At 32.6% G+C, this 17,556-nt stretch overlaps 1 pseudogene; it reads right to left on the reverse strand.

The window, feature by feature from the left end:
• Nucleotides 1-855: 855 nt before the first annotated feature.
• LOC117910971 overlaps nt 856-17,556 on the reverse strand; it is a 32,330-nt pseudogene continuing 15,629 nt past the window's right edge.

Genomic DNA, 17,556 nt, shown 5'->3' on the forward strand with positions numbered 1-17,556 from the left:
AAAGCAAGACAACACAAAATAGTTGAATGAAAGAGCTGGAGATATTGTGTTCCAATTAAATTACAATACATGTTCATGGATGTGAAGGAGGTAAGACATTGTGTATCAGAGCTTTTAGCATATTTAATGTGTCCCAAACATGACTTTGTTCCTATTTACCCCAATAGCAAGACTCATCCTATCTTAAACCAAAAACCCACCTAGAATAATTGTGATAGAACAACATGGATATAAAAACTAGATAAACCCGAGAAACAAACATAATTCCCCTTCTATACAATTGCAAAAGTAATCAAAGGATTCCCAAAGAAAATAAAAAATAAAAGTAAAATTCAATAAATGCCACAAATACAAATTAACATGACATAAATAATTTCTTAATTTATGTTAAAATACTATTTCCAAGATACAATTTTTCCTTACAACGATTTTCACAAAAACTACATTATTCAATTGCGGTTTTAAATTAATTTTTTTAAAAGAATTAATAGTAATAATAATTATGTGACTTCCACATGATAACCAAAAGACTATTTTCAACATAATGTCAAACATGATTCTCTAAAAGTTGGCTCAAAAGGGCCCCTCTTTACACCACTTATAACCGAATAGGATATAAATTTACTACATTAGAAATTAAACAGAAAAATAAAAATAAAAATAAAAGTTGCATGTCAGGGATAAGGCTCCTGGAAGGTAATATTTATATAATGGCAAAACAACCCTACACTTCCAGCTAACTTATCTTTCAGTATAAGAGAAATATTCATATAAAAAAGGAAAAATCAAATTCTGAAACCTACTCCAATAACCCCTCGGCCTCTTCTACTTCAACATTAGAAGTAAAAACAAAAAAAAAAAAATCATTTTATTTTTATTACTAGTAATTGCTCTGCTCTGCTGTGTATAGTAATTAATCAACAGAGTGACCCTAAATCAATAATTCATTTACATTTGAGAGACATCTCTAGCCAAAAGGGGTTCTCTAAAATGAAAAATGCTTTATGATATTCCTACAAACCTATGCGCTCCTCATTGGCAGTGCCAACTGCCGAGCGGATGCAATGAGTCTCGCCTTTTTGATAAAACCAAACCTTCACTTAGCAGGATTGGGCACTCGAAGTTTCTTATGTCTGGGGATCATGCAAATACCTATGCATTTCCTTTCAATTGCTTTCCGTCTGGATTGTTCCTTTGGAAGACAACATCACCCTGCTCTATATGCTCGAATATTTGGCATTTTTTTTTTCAGATATCTGACAAACACCGCATACAACCACAGTTCCTAGCAGATTTTCTGATCTACCATGACGGAAGTCAGCATCTGGTGCCTTCTTTGTTCCGGGGCTTTTCTTCTGTTGGTTTCAAGGATGATGAGAAGAGCAGTTATGTCAGCAGGGCTCACTCCACCCACTCTACTTGCTTGACCAATGGTTTGTAGCCGGATCTGAATGGGCCAGTCACGTGAGATTTCCAAGTACTAAAATCTGAAATAATTGCAGAATTACAAGTTCAAACCAATGCATCAGTTCCCAACAGTTACAGGCCAGAAAGAATTAGAGGGAAGATGCTTCTGCCCAAGACAGTAAAAAACTCTTTCCACTCTCAATTTACCTTCTGTGTGATTATGGCTCTCTTAAGTCTGAAGCGAGGAAACAATAATCGGAAGGGATGTGATACTGCTAGAAAACAACAATAATGGGAAATACCTAACAAAAGTGAAGTCAATCAGCTGTATAGTTCTGTCACCCCCTTTATGCTATAGCTCTAATATATACATACTTGCAATGCAAATTCATCTTATTAAAATAAGAAACAACCAATCAATTGAATGGAAATGAGATGTATACAGAAGAATGAGATATATTTCCAAGATTTGATTACACTACAAGAAAAAGGTGAAATAATGATGCTTTTTAAGCGTCAAGAAAGGTAAAAGATGACGCTTCCTCGAAGTGTCATCTCCGCCCCTGTCATTAAATGTTACAATTAACAATGACACTTCCAAGAAGCATCATCTTTTATTAATGCTTTCAATGGCGCTTTAAAAAATGTCATCCTTGAATAATGTCAACAATGACACTTGTGAAAGCGTCATCTTTGAACATTTTTTATTGAAATAATTTTTATAAAATTACCACTCTTGACACTTACGCAAACGTCATCTTTGATTTAATCTTATTAATGACACTTTTAAAAATGTCTTCTTTGTTTCATGTTAACAATAACACTTATAAAAGCGTCATCTTTGAACAATTTCTATTAAAAAATAATATTTTGATTCCGTTATTAAAATAATTGATTTCTTATATAATTAAATTAAAAAACAATTACAACCAATAAAATAAAATCGAATTTTATTAATTAAAATATATCCAAATATTGATATACATGAACCTAGTTTAAACAATTAATGTAACCACCTATATATATTAATTACACAAAAACTTGTTAATTATATCAAAATATTTCAATAAGAATTTCTAATTCTAACATAAGAACAAACATTGGTACCAAGACTACTAAAATAAACCATAATCTTTAAAAGCATAGTTCAACCTCCTAATGAGTTCACTGATGTAATCTTCATGGTTTTTGACTTTGTCTTCTTTAACACAATGATTTCTCTTCTTTTAGCAAACAAATTTCCTTTGCAACCTGTAAATAAAAATAAGGAAGAGTAGAAAACATCTAAATTATATATACATATAATAAATAATAAGCATAAATGAAATTATAACCTTCACAAAATTAATTTAGGTTATCAAGTTTGCTTACATGAACCTTAGCCTCTTACATATATGGATTGTGCTTCTTTCAATTCATTATACGAAAAAAAAAATTATATTATGAAGTGTTTTTGAAATAAAATATAACAGATTATTCTAATGTAGATAAAAAGCTCTCCATTGCCATCTCTATGTTGCACCTTTAGAGCATTACTTCAAAAAAGACCTCATAAAAGAATTCATCAAAGTAAAACTAGACATACAAAACATTTCATTAAGGAGACCAATGAGTTGAAACTAAATAAATAAATTTGTACTCTATCAACAAAATACCCCGAACTACAATTTCAACTAATATATTATGCTTTCCCCAAAATAAGGAAAAAAATATACTTAAAATTTAAAAAAAATAGTTTGATTTTTTATTCAACAACATAGAAGAAATAAATTATGTTTTTATGAGATAAAATATTGTATTTTTAGTACAAGTTAATAGTTAAATTAAATCTTTAATAAACTCATAGACTCTAAGTGAATAAATATGCATCAAACGCTTATTATAAAGTGTATATATGAGTTAGGGTTGCTCTGTATGGACATTTAATGGTGAACTCTTAAAGCATTATTGAATACAAGAATAAGTCCTATAATGCACAATAAAAAAAAAATACCAAGGTCCAAACATGATGAAAACCATCATGTTATCACTATGTTATTATTAAATTTTATTTTTAATTTCTTATATTTTTATTTATTTGACTAGTTTTTATTTTTTACTAGTTCCTTTGATTTTTGTTTATTTTGATAATAAGAGGAGCTTGTAATTTACTAGATGAGGTATGATAAAAATCCTAAGATAGGAAGTATAGACTTATTTTTATATTTTATTTTAACAAAACCAAGAAACATGACAATAGTTGATTTAAGATATCATAAAAATCTTATGTAATTATAAAAGTAAATAATTAAATTATAAAGTTATAGTACAAATAGAATTATATCTTATTAGCACTTAACCCCTTACTCCTAGTTGTCACAATCATTTCCTCCTACTCCTTGTTCTCATATAGAATGATAGCCTTGTTTTTTTTTTTTTTTCCTATATCCGTAATAGAAGACCACTTTGTCTAATTAGCGCAACTCATTGCATTGAACAATATGAAGATATATTATTGACAAATATTGAAAGTTGGCTCTCTTGTTTATTAATATTATAAACAAATATTTTAGAAAAGATAGAAAAATCCAAACATGCCGAGAACACAAATTTATGAACCCATATATAGAATAGTTAAACTTTTGTATTTCCCTACTAGTATTAGTTGTGGTCAATAAGCCATCTAGAGTAACTTTTGGCAATAATTTGATTAATATTTAATACTTAAAACAAAACAAGAACAAGGGATAGTAAGAAGTCAAACCTTAACATGCACCTCTTCTATGTAGAGGCTACTAATAGGCAATGGAGGAGCAAAAGCTTTGTCCACTGAGGATCCCGGCCACACCAACCTTACTATCTGTACAATTTAATTTCTATTGCATTTTATATCTAATTTAAAAAATTCAAAGGTTCAACTCACAGTATCAACCAATTAAACGATTAGATTTTAGCATGTCCCAAAATAAACAAAATAATTGATAATGACAAACCTTCTCACTATTATGTTCAAGAGGACTTAATATTACAACATTATGAAACTAGGAAGAAATTTGTTGCAAGTTCTGCTAATGTTGAGGGCTGACCAAGTAACTCTTATCAATCGACTCGTGAACCTGAACATATGTACTACAGGTAGGAGCTTCAATAATTTGCTAACAACTACTGTTATGATGTTATTACAACTTAGGAGATTTAGACTCATTTAAATTTTAATAAGCCAACTACACTATGTAATATAATAATCAATAAGGAAAATACAACTTGCAAAATGAAAATAATTAAGTAACCCAATCACAAAACTAAATATTAACCAAATATATATTCAACCTAAAAGTTCAAGAAGTAGTTGAATGTTTTTTTGAAATAAATGATAGAACAATTATGCAATTTTAATAAATTTATGCTAGATCTAAGGAGAAATTAAAAAAAAAATGTGATTTAGCCTTTGTGATTCAGCCTTGAGGAATGGTAAATTAGGAGTAGTGGAATTAGATCAAACACAAGAGAATAGCCATAGAAATTTCAAAAATAATAAAAATAGTAACGAGAGTTTAATTGTACTCACTTTTCATCACATACTTAGATGGTGGAGTAGAACACTCTATCCCTTGCTATCCTTTACTATTTCTCTCTCTCTCTCTCTCTCTCTCTCTCTCTCTTCGAAGTTGGGAAGAGAAGAGTGATCTATAAATAGATAGATAAATATATTAAAAAAGAAAAATTATAAATTATAATTAATAAATGAAAACATGAAGAAGAGAGATAAGATGTGATAGTGTCTAATATTTCTATTAACATTCAACTAAAATTAAAATTCTAGATAGTTAGAAAGAAAACATGAAAAATCAATCATTGACACTGTCAAATTCCCAAGCCAAAATTACCGTTGGTACAGTTTAAGTTAGTATTTTGAATCTTTAAAGGTCCATTCATCTCCTACATCATTAAAACAAGCCAAATAATTGTTGCAACCCCCAAATTAAGAAATAGAGAGACATCAAAATTTTAAAGTTAATGGAAATATAATTTGAATTCTTAATCAGAACACAGTATAGGTGTGGTAAATAAAATAAAATAAAAAATAAAAACACAAAGTGCAAGATGCAAAATATTTTAAGCATTCTCACCAAAAAGAGCTTGATCAAGGCTCTTATTTTTGATACATTCATAAACCAGAATCCGTCCGTCTTCTTCAATACAACATCCATACAAAAGAGCCATTATTTAAAAACGCCATTGCTTCTCCTTGTAAAGTGCCAAGAATGTGTGAGCATCAATAATTATTAATTTTAGAGATAAATAATGATATTTTTTACAAGCTTCAAGAAATAAAGCGTTATTAATTTAATTTTTTGTAGTAGTGAGTTCTTAATGACAAACATATTCATGGAACTTTAAAATGGGAAGATAGAGAGCGTACCTGTGTAGCAAGCACTAGTGATTCTATAAAAATGAGGTTAATTCACCAATAATAATGATAAGATTAAATAATAATAAATAAATAAAACTAAACCTATATATATACACTTAGAATGGGAAGATAGAGAGCGTACCTGTGTAGCAAGCGTCAATGATTCTATAAAAATGAGGTTAATTCACCAATAATAATGATAAGATTAAATAATAATAATAAATAAATAAATAAACTAAACCTACATATATACACTTAGAATGTCTAAAGTCAAGGAAAGTTCACAAGTATGATCAAAAGTGACTAAATTACCAAAAGCCAAGGAAATATTATTAAAAGGGTAGAAAATCAGTTAACAAAATAAACTCCAAATAAATATCAAGAAATGTTATCTCACCAAAATAAAAATTAGATAACATCTTTAACATGTCTAGATAAACATCCAATAGGCCAAATTAATCGATTATATTCCAATCAATAACAAATTTATTCACAAAGGGGTTACCTCATAGAAAAAAGTCAGCAAATGATTAGAATAGAAGACTGTAAAAAATAAATCTAAAACAAATACCTAGAAGTTAAGTTTTATCAAGAATATTTTTAGAGAGCATCTCCTATATGTCTAGTTTATCATCTAAGTGACCAAATTAATTAACCAGCCCTCATTTAGTACCAGATTTCATAACGATGATAATAGGTCCAGAACAGAGCATCTTTTAAGGTATTCAAAAATTGATTTTTATAATTAACTTAGAAATGTCTTAAAATCATACAAAAAATCACACAACTATATTAATATGTCTATTTTATATGAAAAATAATCTCAGAGAAATATCACATTCACAACATATTTAAAAATAAATAAACATCTCTCAGATTCAGCAGAGTACTTGTGCAATGTGTGCAAGAAGAAAAAATTATATCTCTCATTTCAGAAATTATTTATTGATATTTTATGTATCAAAAATTAAATTTAAGGAGTCTAGATTAAAATAAAATGTTAAAAATAAATTAAAGAGATCGTTTAGTAATTTAATTTTGTAAAACAAGACTGAATGTAAAAAACAGAGTGAAAATTAAACCTTCTGAAAAATTAATTTAAATCTCCTAATTGGAAAACCATATTTGATCCAAGAAAGATTCAAAAATCAAGTTTAAGGAGTCTACAATGTCATAGAATAGTTAGAAAAATTTAAAAGGGTTTTTAAGTTGTCAGATTTCAATTTATAGATGTAGAAGTACAGTGCGCTATAATGAAAAAATTATAAACTAACTAAAACAAATTGAGATAAATCAAGACAAATTTCAAAATAAAAACTGCATCACCTAGAATTTAAAAAGAGAACTTACCTTCCATAGTGTAAGAGGGGTTGCTGTTAGACCACTCTTAATCCTTCCAATCTGATGCTTTATATGCTGCATGTTGTCGGAGATTTATATAAGAATCCGGGCTATGTATGACTTCTTTGAAGTTGCAGCTCATGGAAAGTGGGTCCTTTTCCGGAGCCGTGTTGCAGCATGGAGATCTCCTAGGTGAGGTCGTCCATGGCTGTGCGTGAGAGTGGAGTCCCCATGTGCGTGAGTGGCAGCCGTCCCAAGAAATCTCCATCTTCCCCAACAAAGTCTTCACATCCTCCCATCTCTCCTGCTCCCCAAAAGAATTAATCATAATATTATATGTTGTAGTGAAAGGAGGCCTCAAACAACTCCTCTGCTTTATTGTGGGGCCCAGACTTACAGTGAGAATCTATGAGCGTATTCCATGTGACAGCAGCTTCATAAACAATCCCATCATAATGCATTCCATATACAGTACAAGATGTGCCGCAATTCCTATCCAATGACTCAACATCCAGTAATATCAAGGGCCCTCTTCTCCATTGGCGCAATAGCTTACATTGGTAAAGCTCTCTATCATAAGCAGACAACATTGCATCACTCATCTTCAACCTCTTCTCTTCTACTGCTGTATACTGCAAAGAAAATCTTGCAAATTTGCGACTTTCTAAAGGCTCTACAAGCTGTGCAATAGAGTTTAAAAGCTTCATCTCACATGAGGAACCAGAAAATTTGTGCGTCTTTTTTTTTCTCTGGCCTCTTTTTAGAACTGAACTTTCTTGTAGACCAGCCATCAACAACACTTACATGTCTGGAATTTTGACTTTTCAAAGAAGATGATACAGAGGATGATTCATCAACCTCTTCCACAATATTCCCATCCTTAGTTCCAGCAGAGATACTGTCAAAGGAATCATGAGATTTTGCAACATTAGAAATATCCCCATTTTCATGCCCATTATCACCATCTTCAACCATCCGTGCATCATGAGAATCAATACCATCATCATACTCATCATCAGCATCCATCTCCTCATTATGCATTCCAAGACCTGCATCATCAGATTGTTTATTTCTATCACCATGCTCATTTATTGATTGTCCAACATTCTTAAGAGACGCCTCATACTCCGCTTCATTTATTTTCAGCTCATCACGACCAGCTTCATTGTACAAGCCAGTGCCTCACCCACCAGAACCCTTAATAGAATTATCAAAAAATATTTTCTCGTTGTCATTCTTCCCTTTCACTACAACACAGCTCTTATCAATAGATCTATCCCTTATTGACATGGTACTGTGCTCCAACACTTTCTCATTGTAATCTTCATCCCTTCTCCTATCATCCCTTTCCCAATACCTTGAATCCCCACCATGCACTACCAATCCCTGGCCAAACTCGAAGATAATAGAATTATCTTCTCACTAGGTGTAGTCACCACTGTCTCACCAGCCTAGGTAACACAACCAGATTTCAATCCTCAGAGTATAAGCATTGTAACAGGAAATAAGATACCTAAACCTAAAGTACAGAAATGAGAGAATAAATAAAAAGTGCTAGATGACATGGGAAAATTTTCATTACCTCTGTTGTGTTCTGTAGCATCTATTTTCAAAAGAAACATAGTCGGTGGTATCTCTTCACCAGATTCTGATGCTAGCAATTCCCACCAAAGGCAAGAGCTTGGCTATCAAAACCTCTTTCTCAACAATACTAGCCTTGATGGTGGCTCTACTCAAGATTCTGATTTGCATAATCTTGATAAGAGCAGGAAGGCTGTCTATCAAAACCTTCTTTCCAATAATACTAGCTCTTTGCTAGATTCCCACATACATACTCCAAGCCAAAACCAACAGGCCAACTATGAAAACCTCATTTCCAATAATACTAGCATTGCTGGTGGCTCTTTCCTGGATTCTGGTCCACATACTCACAACAAATATTAGCAGATCCAAAATCAAAACATCTAGACACCCTCTATAATGTGCAAAACATTTAGAGAAACCATCTATCATGTATTCATATGAAATAAGAGTTTCTTTCAATTATAAACAGAAAAATAATTGAAAACACAAAATTTACGCCCAACTACGAACACAATAAATAAATTCCCCTGCATTTCATCAGCAGAAGGCACTCACTTTGAGAGAGTTTGAGAGAGTCGGAAGCCTTTGTGAACTTAATCTCCAATTCCCTCATGGTGGGAGCCTAGCTGGACCGAATCAGAAACACCAAAATGCGGATTAACGCCATTGCCTCGGCCAAATTAGGTGGCTCTACCAGCTATCGAACTCAGATGAAGTTAAAAGGCTTTTGCAATCTTTGATCCTGGAGGGCTGGAAGTCGTTGACGTCGGGGTGGCGATCGACGGTAGCCTGAGCTTGGGTAAGCTAGTTGTTAGCGACGATGTCATGATGAGTCGCTCTGGTCTGGTAGTAAGCTGAAATTTCAGAGTTAGGGTTTTGGAGAGTGTCAGCCATGGAGGCATTGAAGTTTGAGTGTGGGTATCGGGCAGTGAATGTGGGGTTTGTGGGGTCTGATGGTGGTATTGTTGGTCTTTTTTAATAAGAAAATAATTTAATAAATTGAAGATGGCGCTTTTAAAGAGCGTCAAGGTTAAGTTGTTCAACAATCACGCTTAAAAAACGCCATTATTTAAAATTCAAGGTACGATGATGCTTACAAAAGCGCCATTATTTAAAAACGACATTGCTTCTCCTTGTAAAGCGCCAAGACTGTGTGAGCGTCAATAATTATTAATTTTAGAGATAAATAATGACATTTTTTACAAGCATCAAGAAATAAAGCGTTATTAATTTAATTTTTTGTAGTAGTGTTAAGAGATAAAAGGAATGGGATAATTCCCACAAATCATCCCTGGAAAAAATAAGCAGCTCAAGAGTGGATATTCAAAACCCCAAAGAAGATGCAACTTTCAGGCCCTTTAGTAATGGGAACAATTCCTCTTCAGTGACTAGATTGACCTAGCTGGAGTGGAGAAGATATGGATGGTTTCTCCTAATGATAATCTTTAGTCGTTCTTCCACCATCCCCAATGCCTATCTAAACATGGATTTTTTAAGGAGAAGGCATTAAAATTCACTTTCAAGGCTGCTAACAGCTAGGCTCACTTATAATTTCAAGCACGCTTTACTCTCAATTCTTAAAATTTTGCATTCAGTTGAGAAACCCACATCAAATGGAAAGGAAAGAGTGATATCTGAAAGATAGGCATTGTTAGTAATAAGGAAGAAGGAAGAATAATTTATCAAGCACTAGCTTCTCCAACTTTGTTTGCAACTAAGACAAGCCTTGATTCAGTCATTTTTTGCACAAAATGATGGATGAACAGATTGCTCATGTAGAATTTGAAATTACAGGTTGTTGCATGTAGTTTGTCAAGGACATGACGTCAACTGACAGTATCAGAGGAGTAGGTGATATATATAATAAATGTAGGAGATTTAGGACTACAGAAGTATCACAATAAAGTGTGTCAAGTTCAGATTCAATAAGATGAATAGAAACGAACTGTTTAGTCATAACAAAGGTTAGAAGATACTAACTGAATTGTTTAAATTGTCTTTGGTACCTCTATTCGAAGGTGATAATGGGGAAGATGTTGGATAAAAAACTAGAGCTAGATGGTTAAAAGGGAGACATGCTCAAGATGTTTCATGAGAATTGATAATAAAAATAAAAATAAAAAGAAAACTCACCTAGCGGTTGGTTATGCAGAAGAGGGCTGAGAAGTAAAGAAATAATTTTCATAAATTAAGCAAAGATCAGACAAAGATGAGAAAAGGTGGATCAACAGAAAGGTTCAATACAAGTAGAGATAAGCAATAGCTTTTTCTTTTTCTTATAACCTAAAACCACTTTATTATAAACATAAATGACTCAAAAGTATATAATACCCAAAAAAAAATCTAATTGTACAAGTAATGTCTCTTCATTCCATCAACATTTAACATAAAAAGGATTAATGAATTTTCTCCATTTGCACTAATAGAAGATACTGACAATATTTATAAAATATTTTCTTGTCCATATTGCATGATGAAAATTATATATACTACATACCTTGGATAGTTTCTCACGAGCCTCGAGACAAAGTTGTCATTGCATAGTAATCCAAGTCCTCTCTAGTAGTGGTCTGTGTTGCTGATAAGCCATGTACAAATACAATAAGGAAAAATCTATGACAGATTAAACAGACAAGTATATGCCCAGAAATTTAGACATGACAAATTATTCCAAATAGGAAATGAAAGGCAATAAGTCACAAAATATGGATCATTCACCTGCTGGAGCTGGCTCTGCTGCCGCATAATAAAGCCCTCATACTTGATATCAACGTCCACACATTCTTTCTCTATTTTGGACAGAAGTTCATTTCCAAAACCATGTTTATCCAGAACTTTATATTGTACATGCGGTTTCTTAAGCATACTCTCCAGAGTTGAGGAGTCCTACACTGGCTGACCAGACAAATGAGTAACATCAGCAGCCAAATCTCCCCCTGAAAGTCAAATAAACCACAATAGGCAACTTGGATCTCCACAATATATCTCCAAGCTCAAGACATCCTAACTTCTTTTCTTCTAATAAATAAACTATCCCACGTTCAATGTTTTTTATTTTTTATTTTTTATTTTTTTCTCTAATAGGCAAAAATTCATGATAGTAAATAAGTGCCAAAAAATAGGGTGCCAACACAAGTGTATAGTAAGTACACAAAATTTGTTTATAGGTGAAAGAAGAAAGAAAAATAAAAGAAGAGACCACCCTACTAACATAATCCTAAAGAATCAATGAAATCTAGCAAGACAAGGAGCCAGCTCCAAGTGACTCTCTAGACCAACAAAAAAGAGCATAAATAAAAGAGTCTTTAAGTTATTGATCCGAACAGCCCAAATGATTGAAAGATCTACAATTGTGCTCTTGCCAAATGGTCCAAAATAGATATAAAGGGGTTGTCCTCCAAACCTTGCTATACTTCTTTCTAACAAAACTCTCATGCCAACACAATAATATCTCCCTCCTAGATTGGAAAAGCATCCAGGAGATACCAAAAATAGAGAATATAAGATGCTGAAGGACCCTAGGTGTGCCACAATGAATGAGAATATGATGATCAATTCTTCCTCACTCTCACACAAACAACCTAACCTGCTAGCATGTGTCCTCTCCTTTTATGTAGTTTTATATGTAGCATCTTTTCCCAATTAGCCTCCTAAGAAAAGGAACTCGCTTTTGTAGGAGTGCATGAAACACAAACTAGCTTGGGAGGAAAAGAACCTCTCTTCTTAGCCTTCAAAGAGCAGCAGAAATATTTGATTCAGAACTTCCTGTTCTTGATACAGCCCATATCATCTTATCCTCACCATCCCTATGCACCACCACCTCTTGAATCCTCAAGGAATAGCTCTAAAGTATCAAACTCCCAATCATGAAACTATCTCAAACAAGACAAATTCCAAGGCCCCTACCACTAGAATTATCCCAACTATCAACTACCTAAGCTTCCTTACAATTGCAATGGCGACCAAGGAGGGGGAAGGAGACAATCAGCTAAGAAGCACTATACTATACTATCATCATGGCAAAATTGAACTCCTTCCATCACCCACAACTAAGTTAGTCCTTACCTCAAACACATCTATCCTAATCACTTTCTATTGAGTGAGAGAAAAAAATGTGCCTTACTCAACGAGAAAAGTGTATAGAACATGTATATAGACTTTAACAAAAAAAAAAAAAAAAAGACTAATCTACCCTTTACCAAATAACTGCTAATGACTTTTTAACATTTAAAGTTTCAATAAACACATCACCTATTGTAAGGAGTTATCACTTTCTTTCTCACCACAATTTCTCTGGTAAAATGATAGTCTACTTCCATATGTTTGGTTCTTCCATGAAACATTGAATTACTAGCACTATGAATAGCAATCTGATTATCACAATACATAATCATGGGCTTTTCAAGAGAAAATCCAAGCTCCTGTAACAGGTTCTAAATCCACATTAACTCACACACTGGATGTGCCATGGCCCTGTATTCTGATTCACCACTAAATATAGCCACTACATTATGTTGTTTACTCCTCCATATAAACAGATTACTACAAATGAACTGACTCATTATTCTAATAGGAAAAATAATGTCAAGTCTGGTGACTGTCAAATAAATGAGCTTGCCCACTAGACTTTGATATCTTCTTTTATCTGAAAACAAAGTTATCATCTCCATTAAGATTCTTGTTTTGCTCCATAGGAGTGTCAGCTGGCTTTACTCCTAAAATGTCAATTTTACTAAGCAAGTCCAATACATACTTCATTTGGGACAAAACAATCTCACCTCTAGCACGTGAACTTAGCCTAGAAAGTAATGCAATAGCCTAAGATCCTTTGTCTAAAAGATTTTTTTCAAGTAAACCTTCACTTCTTCAATACTTGTAACATCACCAAAGACAATAATATCATCCATGTATATAATCGGTACTACCATGCTTGTTCCTCTTGAGAACAAATACTGAGTTGTCAAAATTTCATCTTCTAAAACTAAATGATAGAAGAATAGGACTCGATTTATCAAACCAAGCTTTAGGAGATTGCTTTAATCCATAAATAATTTTATTTAGTTTGCAAACTCTAACTCCTGACTCCCCCTTAAAACAAAACCAAGTGGTTGCTCCACATAGACTTTTGTGTAAATTTTGAATATATATATATGTATAACCTTCCATGACTAAGCCCTTAGGACTCTCCATAGGGACCCAAACCTTAAGATGCTAACTGCACCCACAACTATAATGTTCCTAAATTACAATAAAAAATCAAGGAGAAAATCTATTCAAAAGAATAACAAAAAAAAAAAAAAAAGATAAACTGGGAACCTATCTAAATATAGTCAATCAATTAACCTAGAATCAAGGAAGTCATTTTCGTAAATTTGGTAAGAAAATAAAAATTTAAAGGTTGATCTTTCATAGCTTCCTGACTCAAATACATTCTTCATATCTAGTTGATGAAGTCTCCACCCAAAATTAATAGCTAAGAAAATCATAATACTTATTGAATTAAGATGAGCAATAAGAGAGAGTCTCAAAATGACCCACCATAAATTTAAGTATACCCCTTAGCAACTAACTGAGCCTTCAACTGTTCTATAGTCTCACTTGGATGAGATTTAATAGTGAAAACCCAGTGGCAGCCTACAACATCCTATCCTTGAGGCAAATCAACAAGCTCCATCTACCTTTGTTTAGGAGAGCATGCATCTCTTCTTCCATGACCTTCCATGCATTATGATTAAAAGTTTCTTGATAAGAATTAAGGATAGAAATAGAAGACAAGGCATGACCAAAACACTGAAAGGTGGGGAAAAGGTTATCTAAAGATACATAATGAGTAGGAGGATATTGAGTGCAATAGAGAGGTTTGCCTCATCGGGAATTAAGGAAATGAAAATAGGTGGTGGTATAGGATCATCCATTGACGAGCTCAAAAAAAGTAGAGATTGAGTTTGAATTGCTTCACTATCTCTAGGCAATCTTTTTTGTTGATATATTTGTAGTGGTTTGTTAGTCTTTAGATACGAAAGTATCAATAACAACAGAAAGAGGAATGGACTTGGATTGAAGTGTCTCATTTTCTAACTATAAATCATGATAAATAATTTTTTTTAAAATAAAGTAGTCTCAATTAAATTAACATTAATAAAGTGTGATATCTCACACTGAATAGGGGAAGAAGTTTTTGGTACTATATATGTGGTGGACTCCTCTTAATTATGTAGACACGTTTTAAAATCGTGAGGCCCCTTGGGCTCAAAGCAAGCAATATTTATATAGAAGGGAGTGGGTTGTTACATAAAGAATTTACAAAATTCAGAATCAAAACACTTGTACTCTATGATTTTTAGAATATCTCCCAAAACAAATATTTGACAAATCGAGTATCAAACTTGTCTTTATTTAGGGAAAAATAATAAACAAAGAAAACACATCCAAAAGCTTTAAGAGAAGAGAAAATTAGGGACAATCAAGAAATAATATATAACGAGTCTTCTAATGCAATACAGAGGAGGGTAATCGACTTATTAAATAACATGCAGTTAGAATAACATCTCCTAATAAGATTTCGAAACCCTCATATTAAACATAATAGAACATCTAACAAGTGATAATTTTTCCTTTTAGCAACCCACTCTGTTGGGGCGTACAAACGCACAAAAATTGATGGAGAATTCCATTTCCAGCACACAAAGAGGATAGGGAACTATCATTACAGTCAAGGGCATCATTAGATTGAAGAATACCAATCGAAATACCAACTGATTTTTTATTTCTTGATAAAAAAAAAGTTTAAATACATGAGATACTTCAAACCTGTCTTTTAGCAAAAATAATTACGTGACTCGAAAACGATATCAATAAAACCAACAAAGTACTTAAACCCTTGAACATTAATGGTATGACACAAGCCCCAAACATTTGAATGTATTAAAGCAAAAGGACTAGAACTCCTATTATTGACTCTAGATGGAAAAGATAACCTATGGTATTTACTAGGTTCACATGACGCTCACTCAAGCTTATTTGACAACTTTGAAGATAGTCCTCAGGAATGTATCTACTCAAAGAAGCATAACTCAATCTATAATGCCATTGGAGATGAATAATAGACTAAGAAAGAGCATCACCATTTGTCATTTTCCTACATTAGACTGGAATATAGATTGAGTTATGGATGCAAGTGCAAAAGTATCCTCAATACCATTCCTAAATGAAAAGGATAGTAGATCAATGTGCTGAAGTTGAGCATAAACATTAGTGAGAGATAATAACTTTTCACCAATCAGTATACTATGTTTGACCTCAACATATGCAGAATCAAGGCTAGAAGGAAATTTAACAACATGAAACTCTTCCCTTTACCTTCTTTGAACCTTGATATCAACAAACAATAGTTGATGCACATTCAATTCCTCTCACATTCCTTTGAGGGATATATAGTGTTCACTTAAGAGGTTTCCCATTCTACCTTGCCCTAAAAATATCTTCATACAATTGTTGATAGATTCTCAAAATATTTTTTCTTTGAGAGTATGTCTCTTTAACTACATCCTATATCTGCTTCAAAGTTTCTAAAAACATGAAATTAACACTAACAAAAGGTTTCATATTGTTTCATAACCATATTATTATCATGAAGTTAACTTGTTGCCACTCATCAAAACTTTTTAAATTCCTAGGAAGGAGGATCTTCTAAGAGATGCTTAAGTTCTCCCTTTGTCTCAATATACACACCCTCATAGCTTTAGCCCATAAAAAATAATTAGGTCTCTTTAGCTTTACTAAAGTAATATGAAAATTAGTAGTTAATTACTGAAGGGAGAAAATAGGGACTATTGCACTTAAAATTGAAACAAAAGGATATTAGAAAACCTTAAACATTAACACATACTTGCATTACAAAATACAACCAATCACATAGGCACTGGTGTTAAAGGTCATCGTAGCAATATTGTAGCTTGTGTAGTGTAGCAGGACACTGTAGTGGGGTGTTGTAGCATGACACTGTAGCAACACTTAAGTGTATTACTATAGAATTTTTTTTCAAGGGTTAGGGTTCCAAATCAATACTTGCTCCAATACCATATTAAGTGAGAGAAAAATAGGATCTTATTGAACAAGAAAAGAGTGCAAAGTACACACAACACACACATATATATATAGAATTTTACAAAAAAAAAAAGACTAAATTACCCCTTACAAAATAACTACTAATAACTCTTTAACACTTTCATAGGCCCACCTCTAACCCTTTTGTGCCACTTCCAGAACACAACCCATACTATACTTTCCTCAAACTTATCTAAGATAACATGTCTTCAAAGATAGTCTCATTTTGTCACAAATCTCCAACATAATTTTCCAAGAAATGCCTTATTAAGCATATATTAACTTCTAATGCATAATCCTACCTTTTTGTCTTATCCAAGCAAATAACTAATCATTTCACTAGTCAACGTTTTTGTCTCAAGCCTCAAGTGCACATCTTAGGCACAATGAAAAGAAATGAGTAATAAATAGGTAAGCTAAACAAAGTGCTCTTTAAAAGAGAAAGTCTCCCATCCTTAAGAAGGCATTATCATTTCCATGAGGCAAGCCTTTTATGAAAGTTTGCTTCAACCACATCTGAAATTAGTAGATTTGACCTAACCACACAAAATGAGGCCCAGATAGAAGACAGATAGCTAACCTACACTAACAACCAGATGCAAAAGCCAACTCCTCCAAGTTTAGAACCTCACTCGGTAGGAATTAAATAACTCTAATCAAAATTGATTTTCAAACCAAAAACTACCTCGAACCAAAGAAGTATCCATCTTATTGTACATTAAGTG

This window comes from Vitis riparia, chromosome 3 (assembly GCF_004353265.1).
Source record: "Vitis riparia cultivar Riparia Gloire de Montpellier isolate 1030 chromosome 3, EGFV_Vit.rip_1.0, whole genome shotgun sequence".
Classification (NCBI taxonomy): domain Eukaryota; kingdom Viridiplantae; phylum Streptophyta; class Magnoliopsida; order Vitales; family Vitaceae; genus Vitis; species Vitis riparia.